The 17,508-nt window shown below is 45.6% G+C and overlaps 1 protein-coding gene across 4 annotated transcripts in view; it reads left to right on the top strand.

Annotated features, from left to right (window-relative positions):
- The window catches only part of SLC39A6 (solute carrier family 39 member 6), a 42,563-nt gene that overhangs the window by 596 nt on the left and 24,459 nt on the right, over positions 1-17,508 (top strand). The gene's annotated exons all lie outside the window — the stretch shown is intronic.

Genomic DNA, 17,508 nt, shown 5'->3' with positions numbered 1-17,508 from the left:
GNAGGAGCCGGGGCCGGCGCGAGGCCGGGCCTTTGTCCGCAGCGCTCCCCCCCACCACGGGCTGCCGCCGAGCCCGTCCCCTTAGGGCGCCCCTCCGCTGCGCACTCAGCCGCCGCGCGGGCCAAACGCGCCACTCCGACCCCGAGCGGCTGAGAAAGGCCAGCGAAGCTCCCGCCAGCCGCTCGTTCGTTCAGATAGACTGCCTGGGGTCATGGAGGCTCTCCCCCCCTCCATGACTCATCAAGAAGAACGACCGCCCTCCGGCCCCTTGCCCATCCCCGCGGGTGTCACTCTCCCGGCGGGGCCGCTAGGCGGGGACCTCCCGCTCACCATGGCAACCGCCGGAAGCGCTCCCCCCACAGAGCAATTACCCAGCCTAAGGCGCTGACCCGTGCGATCCGGCCTCCTCACGAGGAAGCCGCCTCTCTCTTCCTCGACCCGCAGCCGCACAAGCGCCCAGCCGGCCCTGCAACATGAGGTCCCAGCCCCCCGGCAGAAAGCCAATCAGAACGCGCGTCCAGATCACGAGGGCGAGTCAGAACCAATGAGCGGTGGGGTCCCCGTCACGGCTTTTCTCAACCGTCGCAGGCACTGTCCTGAGGAATGAAGCCGGCTCAGACAAAGAATGTGGAGGCGGCGGCAGCGGCAAACTGCGCAGGCGCGTGGTGGGCCGAGGCGGCGCGCTCGAAGAGCCGCGGGAGAGCCCTGAGTGGGCGGAGCGCGCGGAGGGCGTGGCTATGAGGCGCACACCCCCTATGCGCCGTACGAGATTCTCGGGGGCTGTTCGGTGTCGCCCGTGCCCCCCCCCCAAGGCGGGGCGGGGCGGGGCGAGACGGGGGAGGGGGGGGCTGTGGCCGGAGTCCCTTTGCCCAGGCTGTGAGGCTGCAACCCGAAAAACGCTCTCCCTGGGAATAAGACCCGTGGCCCAGCCTGCTGAGCTACTGCTGAGTAGACCCGCTTTAGGCTCCCCGTGGCGCAGGCTGGTCATTGCAGTCCAGGTTGTGGGTTCTGTGGGGCAGAGCTTGGAATGAGTTTGCAACAACGATTTTAAAAAAACAAAATGGTTTACTTTCTTAACATAAAACATATAACATCAACATTTAACATCACACTTCAAGGTCCTGTTCAGGTTGCATTTTCAAGTCCTTATGTTTACAGTCTTCTGATGTTGCCAAGTTCAATTCTTCTTTGCAAGTGGGTTGGCTCCTGAAGACTCCAAGGGCTTGGTGAACAGGATTCAACATGATGAAGGTTTCCAGGAGAACTCTCACCCATTACAAACACAAAAAAGAAACCCTTGCCTGTTGTACATATTTATACAAACTAAAGGTAGCCTTGTCTCCTCCAACTACATGAGGTCTGCTGCCTCTTGCTGCTTTGAGTCTCCACCCCTTACTGGGTCAACCCATTCTGAGCATGGGGGTTACACAGGCTCTGCTCAAGACGGAGCCTCCAGGATGGCTGTGCCTTCCCTCCTTCCGAGGGGGGCAAAGGGATGCCCATCTTGCTGCAGGAAAGAGCAGAAAAGGGCAACAACACCCCCCCCCCCCCCCCCATCAAACATCTTCCCCCGTTTGGGGGGGGCCCCTGCTGTGAAGAGTCCCCAGCCAAGCTGATATTTTGCCCACCTGCCCCCTCCTCGTTTCCCCTTGGGCCACCTAGGGTCGTCTTTGCTAGAGGGTGCCAGGTGTGCTGGATGCCCTTCACTGTCCTGGGGGAGGGGAGGGGGGAGTCCTACATTCCCAGGCTTTGGAACGGGGGGTGATTCTCTCAATCTGAGGGCCCAGCGAGATTTGGAGGGGGGGGGGGGTGACCAAGAGTCCAGCCCAAAGGGATTGTGCACTCTGCTCAGTCTGGAGGAGGTGAGGGAGTGCTTAAACGGGCCCAAGTCTGCTTCTGGCACAGGCAATATCCTCTAACTACGGCTTTCTTTGAGGCATCCCATAATACCTCCTGTGTCACTGATTCTTTGTTTTCTAAGAAATAATATTTTTATCTTTTTTCTAATAAGTCTCTCCTTTCATTTTCACCTTTCCATATCATATTATTATATCTCCCCTTTCATCCCCTGAATGTGGCTACCAGTGGGGCATGGTCTGAAATCCATTCTTTATGAGTTTCTATATCAACACACTGTATATTACTTTTAAATTCTTTATAAAAAACATAGTGTGTGTGTGTGTGTGTGTGTGTGTGTGTGTGTGTGTGTGTGTGTGTGTATCTTAAGTTATGTAATGACATGGTATATGATGAAGATTTTTCATAGAAATGTTATGTTGTGTGTTCAGTGGTGGGATTCAAATAATTTAACAACCCTGTTCCGGTGGTGGGATTCAGATAATTTAACAACTGGTTATGTACTAGCACCATTTTAACAACCCATTCTGCCTAAGTGGTTGGAGCCTGCTGAATCCCACCACTGGTTGTGTTGTTTGGATATAAGTGTCTTAGTTAAAAGCAGAATTGGGAACTCTACTTAAGTTGTTGTTTTTTCCCTTAACAGGAAGTTGTAGATTTTAATGTAATCCATAATGGAACAAATTACTGGTTATATGGCTATTTGAGTGAATAAGATGAGTATTATGTATTTCTCATTGCTCTGTAATTTATGTTGTTATTTTTTGTTGTTTATTTATTTTATTTATTTTTTTATGTTTGTATCACCACCCCTCCCCCGGAGGATACAGGGCGGTAAACAACAAAATATACAGGTAGAGCACAAAATAAAATAGACAACCAGAATTAAATAAATAGTTATGAAAATATACACATTTAAAAGCAAAACACGATGAAACACAGCATCCTAATACCAGACACAACAGATGGCAACCCACTGCTAAACCCCCTAAGAAGAGAGGGGGGAGGAATATAGCAGGATCCACCGATGTGTTATATAGAAAGGAGGGGGCCCTTGTTGTTATTATTTGCTAATTATATTGTTCTTGATAGTTGATTTTTTGTATAGTACTTTGTTGATTGTTGAATTAAAAAAAGAGCAAAAAGAAAACACACTTTATTGATCTAACACAAAAATCTTCACCAGAAGGATTTTTTACATCAGAAATTTTTACATCAAACAAAATTCCAAGCGGTCCGTGTAGCTGACACTTGTGATTACAAACTATAGGAGCATTAAAGGAACATTAAAAGGAGGCCCAGTTATTTTTTTTTTAGAAATCGCAACAAGGCACCACTTTATAAGAAGAGTAAATCCAAGAGTCACCTTTCCACTTGCCAGCACAATCACTAACTTTGCCATAAAATGTAGCTAGTTTATTATCAGGAACTGTTGCAAAATACAATTAGTTTATTAGTAAAATCTCTATACAGGGTATCTTGTACTTTTACCCCATGAGCATATTGAACAATTCAATGTGCAAGTGGGCAAACTTACTATTATAATATTGCTGTGTTTTGCATCTCAGGGTTAGCACTACCATTCCTGATCCAGGAGGCAAGTATAGGATGGGGTTCATGCTGCCTGGAAATTTCCTTAACTGTGATTTAAGGAATAATGCTTGCTTAAGATTTGCACAATGTGTACATTCCTTGACACCGTGCATGCCGGGATGTGTCTTCCCCAGCCATCAAAGGGGTGGAATTAGTGCGAGGACTCATACCTGGCGGTAAGGGGACAGGGCAGCCGTTTTCATCTTCTGATATATTTTTCAGACTCTCCAAGCGTGGAAATAACAGAGACCATTGGAAAGTCCTAAAGCAGTTTATTTCAATACTTTGCAACCGCGTGGAGTAGCAATAGAAAGCTCAGATCCAGGACCCTGTATATCCTTCAACCCCCCTGTTTAGCCCCACACCAAATGTCCACTACAGTTTCTACAACATTTGCACTACCACAGAGCTTCAAAGAACCTGGGAACCGTTCACACCTTCTTGCAGATGAGCTGGCGTAGCGGAGTTGCCAGGAAGGGAAGAGGGAAGAGAACAGGAGAGCCTTTACAGGAACACATTTGCAGTTCCCACACAGCAAGACATCTAGGCGCTGACAGGCATGAATCACCGACATCCGCCCCCCTTAAGACCTTCCCCCTCTCCTGGGTGGTCGAGTTAAGCCCGGTGAAATGCCTTCATTAAGTGAGGGGGCTAGGACATGTTCAGAATCGACCCACTTGTCCCCAGCCAGGAAATGAGTCCATGCGATCAAATACTGTAGCTGGCTCCGGTGCACCCAAGAGTCTAAAACTTCCTCCACCTCGTGGTTAGGCTCCCAGCTCACTGTTACCGGGGCTGGTACCGCACTGTCCGAGGGTGCCAGTCATCCGGGGGAGGTGCCTTCTTGAGGAGGCTGCAATGAAAAAACAGGATGTACAAACTTCCAAGTTTTTTTGGCAACTGTAATTCGGCTGTCACATCATAATTCACTCTGAGCACCTGAAAAGGGACAATGTACTTTTCCCCCAGTTTCCTACACCCTTGCCGCCCCCACAAGGTCGTGGCGAATAAGTACATCCAATCCCCCACCGCAAGAGTCACCGGCTGCAGCTTCTTGTAAAACCTGCCACTTGTACCCCTAGCTTTGCCTTCTCCAGGGCTTGCTGCATCGGCCCCCGGCTTGCGAGGATGGACTGCACCCATTTATGAAGTTACATGGGCCCCTGAAGAACCTCCCCCAGGAATGGAAACAGCTTAGCCCGATTGTCCCGAAGCGACCTCAAAGGAGGTTTTCCCCGTGCTGCTATGCACCACGTTATTATAGCCAAATTCAGCAAAAGGCAGCTTAGGTCAGCCCAATTGCCCTGATGGAAATTAGCATTAACACCTTAGATACTGTTCAAAGAGTCGCGTTCGTGTGTTAAGCTCTGGCCGATACATTGCTGTGTGGCACGCTGGCGAAAGCGCTTCCCTCTGCTGGGCGGGAAGCGCTTCCCCCTACTGAGACTTCCCTCTGCTGAATGAGATTACATTGATGAAATCCATAGAAATCACCTTCCAGAGACGCGAGAGGACACCGGCGGGAGCTGGAGGAGAACCTACGGATATTACCTTCCCTTAGCCCTCTTGGCCTTCGCACCACGTAGGGCAACCTTTCACATAAGCATCCACATCCCCCCTCAGCTTTCTCCACCAAAATTGTCCTACCCGGGCCCGATGCAACATTTTCACAAACCCAAAAGTGACCTGCCCGATTTCACATCATGCGAGACCCTTTAACGCATAAGGCGCGCTGCCAGAGGCACATAGAGTCGATCCCCCTTAAGAACATGAAAAAGAGCCTGCTGAATCACACCAGAGTCCATCTAGTACAGCACTCAGCTTCTCACAATGGCCCACCAGGTGCGCTGGGAACTCACATGCAGGAGGTGAAAGCAATGGCCTTCTGCTGCTGCTGAAAGCGTCCTCCTGGTATGCTAAAGGGCATTTGCAACCTCAGAACAAAGGCCGGATCAAGGGTGGTAGCCAGAGGTCGACTGCTCCATGCAAATCTGTCCAAGCCCTTTTTAAAGCTATCCAGATTAGTGGCCATCGCCTCCATAATGACACAGCATATTTCAAACACCACTCTGCACGTTAAGTGAAGAAGTGTTTTCTTTAGTAAGTCCTAATTCTTCCCCCCGGCATTTTCAATGTATGCCCCCTGGTTCTAGTATTGTAAGAAAGAGAGAAAAATTTCTCTCTGTCAACATTTTCGATCCCATGCATGGTACATAGGGCTTTGATAATGTCTCCCCTCGGAATCTGCTCTCCGACTGAGAGTCACAGTAACGCTGCAGCCTCTCCGCATAAGGAAGTTGCTCGATAAATGGGAAACAAAAATAAACAAGACATTCTCTGCACTTTTCTATCTCATCGTCTTCCATTGTGGGAATGCTGGCAGACTACCGGAACACCGCTTTCCGGTGTCGAGGGTGACACAAACTCTCTATAAGGGCATGACTGGAAATGTTTGCAGTTGGATTATCTGGAATTCCCTTATAGTTAGCTCCGTGACGCGGAGTCTGCCTTTTGTACAGCTGCCGTGCGTGAGTTGAGCGCAGCCAGTAGGAACCCCATCAGCTGGGCGCTCGTCCACTTTCCTGGTCGGATTGATAGCACTGATTTGTTGCGTGTATTTGAAGTTTGCATTTCATGGCCCTATGTGGCGGTTTGGATGCTGTCGATAGCGCATTGAACATGCAGTGGGCCATTTCTTAGCAGCCCACTCACCTGAATTTATCAAGGTCAGCTTGGAGCTCTTTGCAATCCTTTGCAGATTCTCACCACCCTACATAATTTGGTCGCAAGCTTACCCACCACACTACCCACCCCTACTTCCAGGTCATTTATGAATAGGGTTAAAGAGCACTGATCCCAAAAAAATGGATCAGCGGAGGACTTCTCCTCTTATTCCATCGCTATCACATACGTATATTTTGGCTCATCATCTATCACCTAGAACAGGGGTGATTAGCCATGCTGACATTAGCCATGCTGACAATTAATAATGTGCTGACAGAGGCTGATGGGAATTGTAGTTCCTGAATTTATCTGGAGAGCACTTAGGTTCCCTACCCCTGACCTAGAAAATATGAAACAAAGATTAGTCAGATTGACAAAAGGCTGGAGTCATTTTGAGACTGCATTGGTTCAGATTAAGCAACTGCAGTTGTCATCTGTTGAATTGCTTTCTCAAATTAGTCATGCAAATAAAGAACAAAATTGACCATGTGGGAAGTGTCACATAGAAGGATTTCACTAAGGATGAGGTGCTAAAAAACTGCGTAAGAAAGCTGTCAAGTGTTGTTTGAAACATCAAGTAACAATCATAACTTAATTGTGATAGATGAGCCAAAATATATCACGTCTCCCGTGACAGACCTTCCAGGTTGATGACATAGACATTGATCTTAGATTAGTCCAGCGTTCTCCAAAAGGAATTTGATTTCTATATGGCGGGGAAAGATCGTAAAATTGAGTGCAGGAATTAAGAGAATTAAAGTGACCCAAACACAAAGGGTTGAAATTGACAAGCCCACAGTATGCACTTTTATATTGGGAAAGAGGATCTCCAGTCATCATCTACTTCTACGGTCTCATTAAATGAGAGCTATTATTATATCAACAACGTTTCGAGTTCTGCCAGGAAATAGTTGGATCTCTTAGAACATCACCAACAAATGAGAATCATGTGCCCAAAAAGGGTTTTGTTACAAAGGAAAAAGATTGTCCAGCAGCAAATGGAGATACATGTCAAGGAGGCCTGTTATGCAGAGTTTTGCTATTGCTGCTTTTCTGTATGCTGGGGGTGGAGGAATGGGTTAATTGCATTTCTAACTGACTTTCCAACTGTCTTCTGTATGATGTTATACTGTACCAAGGTGCTGCTCCAAGGTCAGTGCCTGGCCATCTCTACTATTATCCTCTTTCACAGTTCAGTGCTTTCCCAGGATGGTGGGGGGGGGAGGCAGGCTGCTTTAGCCTACTGGGTTTTATTGTGGGCAAAATCTCAGTTCTGGCATGACTCAGAGAAGATCCTCAATACTCAATAAACTACTGTTAAAATGCATTGGATTTGTTTCAGTTTTAAGGATTCTGACAATACAGAAAGTAGAGGGTAACTTAGAAGTGACAGTCCCTCATAACTCTTCAAGAACAAATTTCTGAGCGGTGACTCAGCAACCCTATTAGATCCTTATCAACTGGAAAAATGGTCCACTACACATCTTCTACTCTCTTCTTTCTCCAGATTGTATCTCTGAGTGGAATAAGAATTGGGGAGAGCAGCCAAGTGAATCAGCACAGCCAGAGGGCTGAAATTCCCACAGGCCAGCCTCCCAAACCCCCATACTTTGGAAAATTGACTAGATGGTGTAGGAGTCCTCTTGGAGGGCCATGTCCTGGAATATCGTGGGTTGGGCTTCCAAAATGGCTGATAATTCCTTCAAAAAGTATTTAAAACAATTTTGATATTATTGGGCTGCAGGAAGCATGGTGTGTGGAATCCGGCTTAATTGAACTATTGGGTTTTAGAAAATTTATCTCCCCAGCAACCAAAAACAATTCATACGGTCAGGCTAGTAGCGGTTTTAGTTACATTAAATTGTCAAGAGGAAGTTCAGGGGACGGTTTATCAGCAGTGGCCAGAAATTATAATAGGTATTCAGGTTTTAGAGGTTAATAACCCTATTATGGGACAGATTCTATGTTTCAATGTTTATGTTCCTTCTATGTTTCAATGCTCTGATGCAACTAGATGGCATCAATCCGCGGAGAAGATTTACAGTTAAGCTATGGAAAAAAAGAGCCATAGCAGAATTTCCAAAGGCTGAAATTTTAATGTTGGGTGTTTTTAACGCATAGGGTAGGACAAGATATAACAGGCATCAAAGATGGCTTTGTGCCTTAGCTAACTTGTAGTTGGAACCTTAGCATTTCCCAAGACCGCACGTCACTCAACAATGGGAGCTGTTTGCTTTTAAATTTATGCATGGAGTTTACAGTTTACAATTTCTAAATGGAACTATTTGTGTGATAAAACTAGAGGTTCATAATATACCTTTATAGAGGTCATTGGGTGCAAGTGTCGTTGACTTTATCTTAGTTTGCGTCATCTTTGCATAATGGAGTTATTGATTTTCCATTCCCAAAATAGGGTTGAAAGCGACCATGTCCCCATTTTTACTACCTTTACAGGAGTTAGAGATTAACAACTGTAGATGGCGCCGTGAGTTGCAGCAAAAGACACCTCCCATGGAGTTCGAAGTTAGATAATGAAATAAAAAAACTGTTGTACTCAGAGGCATTTTCTATTTATAAGGGATCAAATGTGTAAGGACAAGGGAGTACGATCCTGTGAACTTTCCTCATCATATGATATGTGATATGTGATATATTTGTCTCCATATATTTCTACATGTAAAGAACCTGTTATAAGTTCTAAATCTTGGTTTGACTTCTGAGATGTAGAATGAGGAAAAAAGATCTCCGTTGCGTCTAAGCTGCATTAAGGAATAAATTCAGCTCAACGCTACTATACCAATTGTCAAAAACTAGGTCTGATTATGAACATCTGATTAGACAAAAAAAGTTCGGCTTTCAACAAAAGCACAATGGAGAGATTTAGTCAGAGCAATGGATCAGAAGCAAGAAAGTAAGTTCTGGAATTTAGTAACAAAAGGTATGAGGAATACCCCTTGGATTGATAATGCAGTGATCTCTACAGAACAATGGCACAACCATTTTTCCAACCTTTTGGATTCAAATGATAATAGTGTGGATGAGGTCCTCGAGGAAATTCCAGTCTGCAAGGACTCATTCCCAGAAATGGGGTATAATGACAGTATCTGAATGTGGGTCATTAATAAACTCACTGAAAAGCTTCAAGGCCCCAGGTGAAGAGGATTTAACTCCCCCAGTTCTACAAACTAAAATTCATTGGTGGGCCCCAATTTGTGGCAAAACTCTGTAGAGTTATAAATAATTTATGTATAATTCCAGATTACTGGAAACAAGGGAAGTATAACCATCCTTTTACATAAGAAAGGGGATAAATCTAACCCTTCAAATTACAGGCCTATCAGTCTGCTAAATATTTCTTCTCAAACTGTATACACATACTTTATTTTAAACAAACTAAATGAATTGGGTTGATGGCTTATATTCATTTCTGAATAGGTTGGAGTTTAGAAAAAATCACAACACAATAGACCAGTGCTCAATTCTCCATGATATTATCCAGAATTTTTTCCACAGTAAAAAAGGTAAATGATATGTAGCATTTGTGGATCTCACGGCGGCCTTCGACTCCATAGACAGAGTAAAATTATGGATAAAATTAGGCAACACTAATATAGATAGAAGATTGATAACTATCCTAAAAGAACTACATGCTGGCATTTCTACCGGGATTAGATCCAAATGTTTTGCTATCAGACCCGTCAGTTTGTCCCAAAAGGAGTAAAACAAAAGGTTGCCTTCTGGCACCTTTCCTGTTTAATTTCTATTTAAATGACTGCATATCCAATCTATATGCATCAGATTTATTTCCACCATGCAGCTGGAAGGGAGAAGGATCCTAATGCTACTTTACATAGATGACATGGTGGTAAAAAGGTTAAGCATGGGATGCTATATAAATTGGCTGTATACTGTAAAGAAAACAGCAACTACTAAGGGTTAAAGGGTTAAGCAGGATGCTTTACTAACCCAATAGTAAGCAGGGTTAAACAGGATGCTTTACTAAGCAGGATGCTTTACTAAGGAGTTAAAGCAGGATGCTATATAAATTGGCTGTATGCTGTAAAGAAAACAACCTAAATATTAAGTATAACAAAACCAAAATAGAGAAAGGTTAATATGCCAAATGTAAAGAGGCACAATGTTTCTGTTGTAAGCGTTGGGGGCATGATGGGAGAGTGTGCGGAGAAAAAAAGGCATCAGGGTTAAAAGACATGTTCCCGGCTAATCTGCTACACATACAGTGAATACTGCTTGCTGTCCCCATGTGTAGTTAGCTTTGCTGGCCAACCCCCACTTGAGCAGTGTGATGGTGTTCTGAAGCTGATGTAATTAACCACGTGCAGCGAGATCAAGCGTAAGTTAGCGGTGACTGTGAGGGATCCAGGATGTCCCTTGTGTGATGGAAGTGGATTCTGGGTCAGCATTCTCCACTCGTTTCATGGGACACTTATAAAACATTTATTTTGCCCACAGGATGATTTGGACATTAGATCTTGTGACTTACCACTTACAGATTATCAAGGACATAGAATACCTGTGGTTGGCATGTGTAATGTCCCAGTGAAGAATATCATATGTTTGATGGATGTTTGGGAGGTGGTAATAGTGGAAAGGAAGGCGGACAATAAACCTATTGGGGCTGGACTGGTTACCGGGAGGTTAGAATTACAATTACCAAGAGTTCCTTAAGGGTTAGCAAGTTGACATAGGAGGTTGTTAGTGGAATAATGAATTTAGAATGTGTTTGCTGAGTTAGGGCAGTATAAGTGTCCACCTATATCATTGTATCTTGATCCCTCGAGTACCCCCAATACGTCTAAAATCACGGCGCATTCCATTTGCTTCGCGCTCTAAAGTGGATGCAGAATTAGATCGGTTATTGGAACAGGGAATATTGGAGCCAGTGGTAAATGCAAAATGGGAAACTCCAATTGTGACCAGGGGAGTAGCGAGGCAAACTGTAGCCCTGGGCAAAACCTGAGTTGTATGCCTGGCCACCCCACCACGACCAAATTTTTTTTTTTTGCACCAGGTCATTTCTAAGTCATCACATTATAGAATATGCCCCAACTCACAAATCTGAGCACAGCAATGGGCCATGCCACACAGCAGAAATAACAAAATGCTTTAAAAAATTTTTTTTACTGTGAAAAGTGCTTTAGAAAATAACTTTAGAAAATACAACAACAATAACTTAGTCTTTGGAAAATAAGTTCTGTGAGACAGAGAGGTGCCAGTCTACGAGGGTGGTGGAAGAAACCATAGATGGGACCCCTTCCTTAGCTGGTAGTCAGATATCCTCTCGCATTGAGGATACCCCTAGGAGGTGGGGGGCTCACTTGTAGTGGAGTGATTTGATCATTAGGAATATAGAGAGTTGGGTTTGTGAGAGGCATGATGACCGCATGGTGACTTACCTGCCTGGTGCGAAAGGTTGCGGATGTCACGCTTAGGTCTAGATGAGCTGGTATTGAACAGTGCTGGGGCGGAGTCAGCAGTTGTGGTCCACATTGGCATCAATGACATTGGGAAATGCAGCAGGGAGGTTCTGGAAGCTAAATTTAGGCTGCTAGGAAACAGGTTAAAATCCAGGACCCCCAAGGTGGGGCATTCTCAGAAATGCTACCTGTTCCGCGGCGCGGGGCGAGCTAGGCAAGCGGAGATACAGAGTCTCCAATGTGTGGATGAGAAGGTGAGGTATAAGGCAGAGGGTTTCGGAATTTGTCAGGAACTGGGGAACCTTTTGGGACAAGGCAGGCCTGGCACAAGCAGGGCGGGCTTCATCTTAACCAAGAAGGAACCAGGCTGCTGGCGCTCAGCATTAAAAAGGTGGCAGAACAGCTTTTAAACTGATCCCTGAGAGAAGGAAAGCCGACAGGAGCAGAGGTGACTTCGGTTCAGAGCCACGGTATCTATGGGGATGCAGACAGAGAGAGAGGTTTTTCTAAATCAACCACACTTTAAACAGGGTGCCAGCAATGTGATAAGTGATAGTGTCTACAAAAGGCTAGAGGGAGAAAAACACATAAATCCTGGGTTAGGGACAGAGACCCAAGAATATACAAGTGTCTCTATGCTAATAGTAGAAGCCTTCGACCTAAAATGGGGGAGCTGCAGTACAGAGTTTTGAGAGGAGGACATTGATATAGTGGAAGCATCACAAGAGACATGGTGGAATGAGGAGAACCAGTGGGGGATAGCACCATTTATCCCAGGTTACAGGCTCTACAGGAAGGATAGGGCCAGGGCGTATTGGGGGTGGGGTGGCCCTCTACATCAAAGAGAGCATAGTGTCACATAAAATATAGACAAATGCAGGAGGAGCTGAGTTCCTCTACAGAAGCACTGTGGATATCAATATCAGAATTGAAGAAACAGTTTAACATTAGAGATATATTATAAGTCCCCCTGACCAAAAGGAGTGCACAAGAGGATTCACAAGGATGGAAAAAAAAAAATCAGAGAGGCCAATAAAAGCAAAAATGTGAGTGGTAATGAGTGATTTTAACTATCCCCATATGTCATGGGGAAAATGCATCCTCAGGTCATAGTAAGGAGAGAACATTCCTTGATATGCTAAATGACTGTGACTTAGAGCAGATGGTTGTGGAACCAGCCAGGGGAGAGGTGATCCTAGATCTAATTCGATGTGGTACCCAGGACCTGGATGCGGGAAGTCAGTGTTGTTGAGCCGATAGGGAACAGCGAGCCACAATGCTGTCAGATTCAGTATCTCTGCATGTGAACAAGTGACAACTACTAATGTAGTTACATTTGACTTCAGAAAGGGAAATTTCTCAAAGATGAGGGGGATAAGTGCTTAGGAAGCTGAAAGGGAAAATCAAGAGAGTCAAAACTGTCCAAGATGCTTGGAGGTTATTTAAAAATACAGTCTTCAAAGCTCAGCTGGAATGTGTTCATGGGTTTTGGAAAGGCGGCGCCCGGTCCAAAAGAAAGCCACCATGGTTAACAAGGGAGGTTGAGGAAATTAATGAGGGGAAAAAAGATGTCTTTTAGAAAATGGAAGTCCAACTTAACTGATGAAAGAATACCAGAGGGAACACAAATGGTGGCCAAAGAGAGAAACAGGATTAGCTGTAAGGGGAGACAAAAAAGAATTATGAGGAAGGCATATTTCACGGGTATCAAGACCAGTAGCTCAAACAGTTCTTCAAGTACGTCAAAAGCAGGAAGCTAGCTAGGGAAGTGATAGGCCCGTTAGATGACAAAGGGAATAAAAGGTGTGCTAAAAGATGACAGGGAGGTGCAGAGAAGCTGAACAAATTCTTTGCATCTATCTTCACCCAAGAAGAAGTAAGGAAAATTCCTGCACCTGAACCAAGCTGCTTACCCAGGAGGTGAATCCGAGGAACTAGCGAAGATACTGGTAGACAAGGAAGAATTTCTGGAAGCAATTGATAAACGAAATGGTAAGAAATCCCCTGGCCCAGATTGCATTCACCCAAGAGATCTTAAAGAGCTCAAGCATGAAATTGCTGATCTTCTCACTTTAATATGTAACTTATCCCTGAAATCAGCCTCCATCCCTGAAGACTGGAAGATGGCCAATGTGCACCAATCTTTAAGAAAGGGTCTAGGGGGGACCCAGGAAATTACAGGCCAAGTCAGTTTGACATCTGTTCCTGAGTATAGTAGGAGAATCTATCATTACAGATAAAATTATTAAACATGTGTAAGAAAAGCAAGACCTGCTGAGGAAGAGTCAGCATGGCTTTTGCAGAGAACAGAAGTCCTGTCTTCTACAAACTTACTAGAGTTCTTTGAGGGTGTAAACGAACATGTGGATAAAGAGAACCAGTGGACGTGTCTGCTTGGATTTCCAAAAGGCTTTTGACAAAAGTTCCTCACCAGAGACTGTTGAGAAAACTCAGCAATCCAAGGAATAAAGAGGGGAAGTCCTCCTATGGATTAAAAACTGGTTGAGGAACGAGAAACAAAAGTGGGTATAAATAGGAGGTTATCACGGTAATGAAGAGATATAGAGTGTGGTGTCCTCAGAGGATCCCATTATGGGACCAGTGCTCTTTAACCTATTCATAAATGACCCTTTTAGAAGTAGGGGTGGGTAGTGTGGTAGCCAAGTTTGCAGATGATACAGAATTATGTGGGGTGGTGGAGAACCTACAAAGGATTGCTTGAAGAGCTCAAAAGCGGACCTTGATAAATTAGGTGAGTGGGCTAAGAAATAGCGTACAGTTCAATGTAGCAAAATGCAAAGTGATGCATATAGGGGCAGAAATCCCAAACTTCACATACATAAGGGTCAGTGCTATCAGTCACAGACCAGGAAAGAGACTTGGAAGTCTTAGTTGATAGTTCCGTGGGAATGTCAACTCAATGCATGGCAACTTTGAAAAAGGCAAACTCTATGCTGGGGATCATTAGGAAAGGAGTTGATAATAAAACTACAAGGATTGTCATGCCCTTATATAAAGCCCGTGAATGCGATTGCACTTAGTGCACAATGTTCAGTTCTGGTCGCCACATCTCAAAAAAGGATATCGAAGAGACGAAAAAAAGTGCAGAGAAGAGACACTTGAGGATGATTGAGGGACTGCAGCACCTTCCTTATGAGGAAAAGGCTGCAGCGTTTGGAACTCTTTTAGTTTGGAGAGGAAGCGTCTGAGGGGGGATATGATCAAGAAGTCTACAAAATTATGCATAGAATTTAGAAAATGTTGACAGAGAGACATTTTTCTCTCTTTCTCACAATACTAGAACCAGGGGGCATTCATTGAAAATGCTGGGGGGAAGAATTAGAACTAATAAAAGGAAACACTTCTTCACGCAACGTGTGATTGGTGTTTGGAATATGCTGCCACAGGAGGTGGTGATGGCCACTAACCTGGATGGCTTTAAAAAAGGGGTTGAGACAGATTTATGGAGGAGAAGTCGATCTATGGCTACCAATCTTGATCCTCCATGATCTCAGATTGCAAATGCCTTAGCAGACCAGGTGCTCAGGAGCAGCTTGGCGCAGAAGGCCATTGCTTTCACCTCCTGCATAGGAGAGCTCCCAAAGGCACCTGGTGGGCCACTGTGAGTAGCAGAGTGCTGGACTAGATGGACTCTGGTCTGATCCAGCAGGCTAGTTCTTATGTTCTTAAGTAAGGAGAGAAACCAAAGAAGCTGTTTACAATTGTTCAATATTACCAACAAACAAACAATGGTGTGCGATGTGAAGCAGTGACAAACAGGAAAGCGCACCGCACCACACACAGGCTCAGGCTGCAGATACATCAAAAGGATGTGTGAGCAAAGTCATTGGGGCTCATTCACTATAACAATTATAGGCTCATTCACTAGATCTACCAGACCGCGGCCACACAGCCTGGAAGCCATACCACAACCAGTTTCTCTGTGATACACCTCTGAAGATGCCAGCCACGGATGCAGGCGAAGCATTGTGAGACAAGATCTACCAGCCCACGGGCACACAGCCCAGCAAACCCACAACACCCAGTTTCTCTGGGACACACCTCTGAAGATGCCAGCCACAGATGCTGGTGAAGCGTTAGGAACAAGATCCTACCAGACCAAGGCCACACAGTCTGGAAAACCCACTACAACCAGAAGTAGGGGGGAATGTTTAGGTGAGGCCATCACCTTGTGAATACCCACTGCAAGGACAACAATTAAAAGAGTGAATGACCCATTGCATTAGCAGAAATCCAGGTACAAAAAAGTCCCCCAAATGAACTGTTATTTTCCTCACCAGCAGAAACCACTGAAAAAGAGCTCTAAGTCTCAGGAAGCCAGGAGAAATCAGCTGGCCCCCCCCTCCCACCATCCTCCCAGACTCCCCAAAACACCATCCAGTCAAAAGATGCTGGACTCCAGCCTGCCCAGGGAACTCATACCTGGCAGCTCTGCACTTACCTAAGGACTGCAAAGGGGCTTTGAACAAAAGCAAAGCTGCCAGCATCCCCACCCACCCCTCGCCATTGGCGAGGCTCTGGCAATAAGTCCCCACCCAATCAGGGGTGTAGGCCTCTCCTTCTAATAATTAGACCAATGGAAAATGAGCTAGCAACATAAAAGTTTTAGAATGTCCAAGGAAGCTCTTCAGTAATTTTACTTATTTATTTTAAATGTTTCTTAACCTCCTTTCCATTTTGCAGAACTCAAGGGGTCTTACAGTATAAATAAAATGGATATTTTTAAAAATTTGTTTTGAGTAAAAAGTCAGCAATTCAGTGATTGTGTACAGGGGTTGTAGAGCCAGTGGGAATTGAATGGAACCCAGAGTCCCTAGGATGATGGATCACAAAAATCCAGAGGGTTGATGTCATTAATCCTTTCTGACTCAAAAGACAGAGTCTATCTGATAAACAAAGCAGGAAGGGGAGGATGCTTTTCCAAAGAGGGAAACTTGCAGGAGCCTAGTATTTTCAGGGAAACTTGCAGGAGCTAGTATTTGCAGGTCACTGGGAGGAATGCCTGCCCTGTGTTTGCCAACCACTGAGTTCAGACCTGCTGCTCCTCCTTTTCATCCCCATAGCAAAATGCAAAGCCCGTTTTGCAGACAGAAGAGAGGGAAAGAGAAAGAGGGGGGGGGGATTTGCTTTACATCCCAGAGGAAGAGGAGCAGAGCTTTAGCTGAGGAAAGGTCCCTGGCTGCCTCTGACCCACTGAGTCTTGAAGCTCGTTACCTTGTCTCTTCCCTTTTTTAATCGCTTCTCTCCAGACTCCAGACAGAGTCTCTCCTCTACTGCGTTTTTTGACCCCACGTGTTGCCTGCAGCTGGCCTCGCCTCCCTGGCTCCAGAAAGTCTCTGTGTGTGTGCGGGGAGGGGGCGGAGAGGAAAGCTGAAAGTCGACTGCTGAGAGTCGACTGCTGGCTGGCCGCCCCACCTCCTCCTTTTGTTTACCTTCAACTTCCTTCACAGCCTGAACTCTGAAGGTGCTGCTGGCTGCAAGTCTGTTTGCCTGGCAGGGCAGGGATGCGAGCGGCCGCTGAGGGGGGACGGGGGAGGGGCCAGAGCTAGCCCTTAGCAACCCCTTCTCGGCACTAAAAAAAAAATGAGTAACCACCTCTCGGGAGCCGGCTGCATCCTACCTCTGCACGTGACTACATGCCTCGCTTGCCCCCCACGTGACTAAGCAGTCTCATGCCCTGGGCAGCCGCCCATCCTGCCCAATGGACGTTACGCTAGTGATTGTGACCCCCCTGAAGGCCAATGGGGATGTGAGCATTTGTGCTGATTATAAGTGCACAATTAATAAGGCATTGCAGAAACATCTGTATCCAGTGCCAGTTGTTAGTCAGTTGTTAGCAACATTGGCAGGGGGAAAGGCTTTTGCAAAATTAGAT

The sequence above is a fragment of the Sphaerodactylus townsendi genome, linkage group LG14 (genome assembly GCF_021028975.2).
Source record: "Sphaerodactylus townsendi isolate TG3544 linkage group LG14, MPM_Stown_v2.3, whole genome shotgun sequence".
Classification (NCBI taxonomy): domain Eukaryota; kingdom Metazoa; phylum Chordata; class Lepidosauria; order Squamata; family Sphaerodactylidae; genus Sphaerodactylus; species Sphaerodactylus townsendi.
The sequence above is the reverse complement of the archived record's forward strand: the minus strand, read 5'-3'. Positions and strand labels throughout refer to the sequence as shown.